This window comes from Python bivittatus, unplaced genomic scaffold (genome assembly GCF_059951505.1).
Source record: "Python bivittatus isolate LINGU-HERP-01145 unplaced genomic scaffold, Pbiv_v1 ctg000250_np1212, whole genome shotgun sequence".
In the NCBI taxonomy this organism is placed as follows: Eukaryota; Metazoa; Chordata; class Lepidosauria; order Squamata; family Pythonidae; genus Python; species Python bivittatus.
In genome coordinates this window covers 398,386-406,657 of record NW_028277057.1, presented here as the reverse complement: position 1 = coordinate 406,657, position 8,272 = coordinate 398,386, and positions in this window count along the sequence as shown.

The window sequence follows — 8,272 nt, the reverse complement described above, 5'->3', positions numbered from 1 at the left end:
TCTTTCATATCTGAAAGAACTGTAAAGCTCAACAGTCTGGAAAATTATTTATACCAAAATGAAACAAAGTTGAAAAGTTGAATTTCTTTTTCAACCTGCAATTGTCTTATTAAGTATTTAATAAACCATATATTCCTGCCAAATATTTTTACATGGATTTGTACCACATCCAAAATCTGGTTTCTATTTACATAAGTCTTAATATTTCAGTGTTATACGATTTCTTAAATTGGAGCAGGCTTTTAATAGGATGGACATAATTTATCTTAGTTTGCAGTTTCATTTTATGATTCATACCAAAGTGATTATTGTTGATATTCTGTGTAGAGCTTAATAGGGGTTTTCATTTTAAAACAATATAATATACTGAGTTATTTACAATCAATTAATGAAATACTGGAAAAATTTAATTTCTATGATACTTGTAAATCCCATTTACTGTATTCACCTGTACTCTACTTTTATTCCCTTTTTTCTTTCTCCTTTTTCCTTTATATATTCTTTCTTAAAATATTAAATTACATATATAAAAAAGCATGTTTGTCATCCTATTATTTCTCAATTGTAGTGTGGTTATTCAGTTTGTAAACAGCTTTAAAAGCCTTTGCTGAAGATTAACTTATTAGTGGCTGAAATAAAGGTGCTCCTAACCTTGCATCACTTCATAGATCTGTGAAATAAGATAGCCAAGGAGGAGCTTGGGAATGGAAAGACTGCTGATTTTGTATTTGTATTGATTTAACATTTGGGTACTAGTTTGATATACAACTTCATTATCAGCTTATATGTTGTGTAAGTTTGTTTTGTAATTGCCTATAGGCTTTCACAGTCAAAAACAGCCACATCCTTCCAAACCATACTTTCTAATCTGCTTTGAGGGTTGGATGTTTTAAATGGACTCCGAGCAGTTTATGGCCACAACCCAATTATGAAATATTAATGCCAGAGTGTTTATTAGGCAACAGAGTGACAAAAACTAATAAGCACTATTGTTCTTTTTACCATTGCTCTGTCTTTAAACAGCAATCACAAACTGTCATGTTTGGCTGTACAAAAGTCACAGTATTGCATACTAACATGGAAAGAAGCCTGTGTCTTTCAAAAAGTCCTGCATTGTGGAAAGGCCATCTGGACTTTTAAAAGTTTTTTTTTTTTTTTTTAAAGAAAAAGAGTTGAAAAGATTATTCAGACATCCTATAAGGCAGACATGGTTACATTTCTGGTGGCCAAGAGGCTATACTGGAGCTACCCTTAATATTTTCTGGAGGCCTGAGGGATATGGCATACAGAACAACAGTGCATAGTGACTGGGACCATGCCATCTTATTTTTTTTAATTTGATTTGATTTGTAGCCCTCTTTTCTTCCCACTCCTAGTCTAAAAATTTACCACCACATCACACTTGCTCTGTTATTGATAGGACTGAGATTTTTCACTTTTTCCTTGATGTGTGTGGGGTAATCTCCCTTTTTAAAAAAAGAAAACATTTATGGCTATTTTAGAGTTTTCTTTCAGAACAGAAGAAAATTGTGCAGTTGATTTTCAGCTATCATAGCCAAAAGGGTTGCAGGTAACACAATAAAGGGTCTTTGGGGGCCATATACTGTCCTGGGGCCCATATTGCTCATCCCAGTAAGTGCAACACTTGTCTGCCAACATATTGTCTGGGGATGCTAGGTTTGATTTTGCTAGGTGTGCATCTGCTAGCATCAAATATTCAAATCAGGATTCGTGGCAGAATTCTTTTTAATCCATACCTCCATCAAGAGATGTTTAGCATCATCAAAAATGAGTAGGGAACCAATCTGATACATCCATGAAGCACCATCTATCTGAAATGTCTCCTTAATGCTCTTTTAAGGTTTCCACTCACTTTCTCAGTACTTGTGCAACACAGCCATGTGGTGTACTGCTTCTAGTAGCAGACTAGAATACCCAGGTTCAAACACCCATCCAGCCCTGGAGCTCCCAATCAATTTATCTCAGCTAATTTACCTTACAGAAATATTATGAAGAAATCTAGTGGGCCTTAATGTAATAATTAAACCCAAAAGATTGCAAAATTCTAACAATTAAATCCAACTTTCTTGGTGTATTGTGTTCCAGGCTAATTAGAAGAAAAGAGAACTATTTGCATTTTCCATCTCAAGCAGCAGAATAATTTGAGTTGACTTGCTAATAGCTTGAATGTTCAATCCAGGAATTTGATCTGAAGTGATTTGATTAACTGGGGGAGCTGGGAGCCAGAGTTTCTCAGGGCAAAACTGTCAGTTCTCTCAAGAATGAACAGACACCCAGATTCAAGGCTGAGAAAACCAAGCAAGAATTCTGTCACACCACAAGGAATGGGAGAAAGAAGCACCAGAATTAAACTTCAGTGGATATAAAGATGAAATTGCACCTCCAATACCGACAGAAGGCAGGCAATTCTTTTAATGGCTTCTTCCTAGCAAGTGGTAAAGATTCTTATCTAGCCATGTCTTTAATGTATCAAAGACCATTAAACCAAATACAAGCCTAAACCCTGGTCAGGCTTGTGCTGAGGCAACTGTTGGGGTATTTCTGCTGAGATCCTGTCAGTGAGTCTGATGATAACAATTCAATTCAAATTTTGGATACCTCCAAATCTATTCAGACTTGATTTGATGCTTTCTATGCTTCCACAAAAATGTTTGTTTCCAAATTAATTTGGAAATCCACACTTTGATTCAGCGTGGATTTCTATATCAAGTCTGAAAGCCTGAACTGATTGAATTGACTGTCTAAATTGATTCTTAAGATGAAGTGAGATTTCGCATGATTTATACATCCTGTCTTTCTGCACCCACCTATACCTTTCATCTTATCCCTGCAGCAGTTTCCTTTGCTCTTTACTCCCCCCCCCCACCTTTGTTTTGACTCCTGGAGACTGCCTGGACAAGTCCCTGCTGTTTTCCTGGTAAGATTTCAGAAGTGATTTGCCACTGCCTGCTTCTTAGGGCTGAGAGAGAGTGATTGGCCCAAGGACACCCAGCTGGCTTTGTGCCCAAGGCAGGACTAGAACTCACGGTCTCCTGGTTTCTGGCCTGATGCCTTAACCACTGCACCAAACTGGCTCTCTTTACTGTTTAGCTTCTAATATATGCATCTGCCCCAAAAACCTACTGAACATTTGAACTGCAAAGCAAGCTGAGTGGCAGATCTCCCACTCTCCTTTGCAATGCCCCCAGCATTAACCACATATCCTGTGCCTCGTATCCTGTGTTAAGGCCAGCAAAGCAAGCAAACCACATCAAGCCAAGGGTATTCTCCCTCTGATATAACCAATGAACTGCTGTTTCCTGGTCTCGTCCCCTGCTTTTTCTTACAGCCTAATTTTTTAAATGAAGTGTTAATTATTCTATAGGTTTATAAAATACATCTACAAAGACTAGATGGCTTGCTTTACCAAAACTTTAAATTTCTTTTACGGTAGGCCCAAAAGCCTGTACTTCCTGATTCTTTTTAAAATCCAGATGTAGTGAATGGAAGGACTATTATTAGACCAATAGCTGGGGACTTAATTCTCTCTCCTTCCTCCTTCATCACATTTATTGGTTTTTACTGTTGTTACCAAAATCACTTTTATAGAACCAAAGGTGGTATTAGCCCTTTAAGACTGGATTGGGCAAAAATCTGGTTGTGGAGAACCATACATAATGTGGGAAGGGGGCACTGAAGGCTACAGTGGGCAAAGTTCATATCATATTTCCTATTTTTTCTTATGTCTTAGCAGAGGAGGAAGTTCTGTGCTTTTAGGTGGCCTGAAGCATTCTGAGTCCCAACTAAAGTTTTATGTGAAGTATATAAAAACTAGCAACATTCCTCAGAATAAAAGAACTCTGCATCTTCAGTCTACTGCCACAGGGGTCCTGATTTTTGCCATTTTTGTCCCCCTTTTTCCCTTGGTACAGGATAAAGCTGTTATTTTCGTTAACCAGAGCTCTCTCTGTGCGTGCATATGTGTCCGTGTGTCCATGCTTATGAGAGAGGCACCACTAAAAGATCATGACTGGCTCGAAGTCATCCAGTGGTGGGGATAAAGGGCCCTGAATCTGGGTCTCCCTGCTCTCACACGGCATTTCATCTACCACACCAAACTAATTTAATAGATTTCCTAATGTATTTGTATGCTGTAAACATGAACCCAAGCAGTGGAACATCATAGCTGCCCTAAAGGAAATAGCTTGAAAAACAGGCTTTGTCCATAGATGCTATTCAGGTTTCTCTACAAGATTGATTGGTAATCTGTGGGAGGAACTGGCTTTTCTAATACCCCACTTCCCACTCATTTCCATGATTGCAAAAGCCTCTCATTATACACCTTCTCTGTGTGTTTCATTGTTCTAGGGATGCAATTACATTTGAAAATGGCACCCATCTTTTTATTTTCTCCTTTTTGTTTTTCTCTATATTCAAAGAGTATTATCTGCATGCAATATCTCCTCAAGTACAAGACAACAGTTCCCTGACTTAAAGGACAGGGACCTGCAATCTGGTCACTGGGTAGATGTCCAGCACCAAGACAGCTGCTATTAACTCCTGAAACATGACTGATGGTGAAGAAGGCGTTTTAATCTCATGCTTGGCACCTCAGAAGTCTGAGGAAGATTGTCCATGTAGTTTTCTTGGCAACAGTATGGAAGTGGTTCTTCCTAATCTAGCCTACAGCCCTGGAATTCCCTGATGGTCTGCCATGCCAGTATTAACTAAGTCCATCCCTGATTGTCTTTTTGAGATCAGTTAAAACAGCTACGTGTTGCTACCAAGCTGAGCAAAAAAGGTCATATGAAAAATTACAGTTCGGTAATGCAGAAAATCTTGGAATTTAAATTTGAAATGAAACCACAACTGTTCTTGTTAGGTATAATCTCAGAAAAAAAATTAAAAGAAATTTCATAATTTAATGAGATATATGCTTACAGCAGCAAGAATAAAATTTGCTCAACCCTGGAAGAAAAACACAATCCTGACAATATCTGATTGGGAAATTAAACTTGGAGAATATGCAGCAATGGAAAAATTAACAGTATATATACACAATAGTAGTTTAACTAAGCAAGAATGGTTCCCATACATACAACACATCATGCAGCATGGTAAATATAACTACCTACAGTCTGGCTTTTAAGGTCTAAATGGTTACAAATACAGCAAATTAACAAATATTTAAAAAGGGGGGAGTCAGAAATCAATAATTTTTATTATTATAATTATTATTTTCTTTTTTCTTTTTTCTCCTACTTTTTAGGTATTTTAACTTTGGTTACTTTTGCTTCATCTATCTTTTATTTCCTTTTATCAACATATAAATAGACTCACACACACTAAGTAACAATGTAAATGGAGATCTTAATATTAAATAATTAGTTCAAGACTGAAATTATTATATAACTAATACTTTGATGTGAATTGCAGCGGTTCTTTTTTTTTTATGTTATACTCAACTTTGGATGAAAAGTAATCTTATGCTTGTAATATTGACAACCTAAATTGCAATTAATACTGATAGAATTTTTATTTTTCTCTTGTTATTTTCAATACTTTAAGCTTTCTAAATAATAGAATGTTAATAATTTTAATTATATTATATAAACATTACTGCATTGAAATCTGCGTTGAAATCATATAATGTATCAAGATTTATAACATTACAATAAAAGGGGGAAAAAAAGAAAAGAAAAAAATACAATTTGATAACACTTTTTGAAGATCCATGGGGATCCCTGTTTTTTTTCAGAAGTGGATGAGCCCTGAAACCTCAGACTATGCACTTCCACACTATGCCTTCTACTTTTGACACTGAATTGATTGACACAGTTAAGCTACAGTTTCCAGGACTGTATTTTATGGAAGAAACCACAATTGATCTGGCTTAGTCAAAGACTGGGTGCAAATAATACAGTGACCTAAAAATAAAAAAAGACACATTATAACCTAGATGCGGTATGAATTCAGCCTCTGAGAGGGACTTCTTCAAGAGAAAACAGCCTGTGTCTTTCTTATGTATAGCAGAAGACAATGCAACAGCCTTACTCTCTATACTTTCTCATTCATTCCCTACACATCACACCCATCATTACAAATGTGGCAAGCTAACCACAATATAAAGGCCTTGCACTTCCTAACAGAGGGAGATCTGTCATCAGTGAATTTCTTGGTGTGCTTTAGAACAATTACAGGACTTTGTAGACATAGTTTGGCCCAATTTTCTTTCATCCCAGGCATGCACAGATTCGTTTATCTCAGTTAGAAAAATTGACCAGCTAGGACATTTTTTTTTCTGCTTTCTATCTGGGAATTATATGTTACTCTACCAAATGACCTAAGCCCCTTCTCTCATTCCTATCAGTGACAAGAATGTAATGGGAGAATGTTCTTAACATTTAGGTTTCTTTTGCTGATCTACTTAATGACACTATCAAGTGGACAGTTGGTTTGATAATTTGATGCATTCCTGGGAACTAGTGTGACACTGGGTTGGAAATTCTGCAACCTATGCTTACATGTCCTAATATACCTCTAGCAGATGTTGTAAGATCAGCAATGTGTAAGGCCACTCCCAAGAACACTGAATCCAAGTCAGAATTTTGAAAACACAGCTGGTATCTCACAGAGGTGATCTAGGAACGGGGGACCCATGTGCTACCTGGGGAGCAGGTGTGAGAGCCAGCAGAATGTTGTAGTTATCAGCATCTTGGATGAAGACCAAGGAAATCAAGTTTAGATCCATGAGAATCCCCCCAGATTTCCAGCTGGGATCACAGGAAGGGCAAGGCAGCCCCACTCCTCTTAATTTTTACAACTTTTTAGGCAACATCCATATGTGAAAATTATGTCTTGTTTGGTACAATGCATTACCACAAGAAGACATCTTCTTGCAGATGCTTTTCCAGCATTTAGTAGTCAGGTTGCTACTTTTGCTTTGTTATAATTTAAACTTAGAAAGAAAAATTTAAATTCTCAATCGTAGCCCTGGCTTTATTTTGTTCTGACCTCTTTGTATCGCTTTATTACTTTATTTTATTATTATTTTGTTTTATTGCATTCAATGCTCTGCTACATTGTTGTGACCTATGGTTACAACACTAAAATGTATTTACTTACAAGAAGACATCCACGGAATACGGAATCCTGGAACTCATTGTGTGCTTTCTCCAAAGATTACTCTCACTTTCTATTGAACACGATACCTGGAGAAAAAAAAAGGGAAGGAAAAATATCTTAAATACGCTTGCAGAAATTCCCACATCTGGGGGGTTGATGAGTTTTGAGACCATCTTGGGTGTGCTGTCACCTTATGGTTGCCATGGGAGGGGGGCAAGCATGTTCACAAAAATGGCTGACACAGGGACATAGCCAACCAGAAGCATCTATTTACTGGAAGGCAAAGCACTCTTTCTTATCCCTTTAGCCCTTCAGGAATCCCTGCAATATTGTCTTTCTGGGCAGGCAGAAATATTTCCAAACAAAATCCTGAGCTGCAGAACCCACCTTTTTTATATTCTGAGAATGCCTATGGAGGCATTGGAAGAATCAGAGATGATGCTAGAAAATGGCACTTCCCTTTACAGCGTTCCAGTGTCCCATTTTATTTCTCTTTTAACTTGAAAAAAATCTAAGCCCAAAAGTCAGTTGGAACAAGAAGCCAGGCAAATATGTAGTGAGATACCTAAAGCCACCATGCTGGGGATTTTTTCAGCTATATTGCTTTCCATTCTGAATTTTGGGGTGCTTCTCTGAAGGATCTTTGGGGCCTGGTTTTCCACATTGTGTTCTTCCAATTCTCTGCAATCCTGCCCTAGAAAACTCCAGGTAGTAATGAAATCCTGGCATGCCCCACCAGGGGCATCCAGTGGTGTTCAGCTACAAGCAACACTGCCACTGAGAGATATCATTCAACACATCTGGAGGCATAAGAAAAGCCAAGCTAGCTGAACATAAGTCCCTTGGATGAAATGATGAGAGGGCAGTAAGTCTGGAATTGGTGAAAGAAATGATGGTTCTTTGGAGTAAATATTTCATTCACCGGATGCATGCTGCCTGGACTGAGAAAGAGAGATCTATATAAACTACCTGTAGTGATCCTTTCCTTCTAACCTGTTTCCTGTACTGAATAAACTAAAAATGAAGGAACTGTTTTGAAAATCATGAGAACAGATTGTCGCTGGTTAATTGCCAGGGAAACCCACACTGAAAAGATGTCAACTTCTCTGCAACACCTAAGCCTACACAGAATTGTTATTGTGCTACA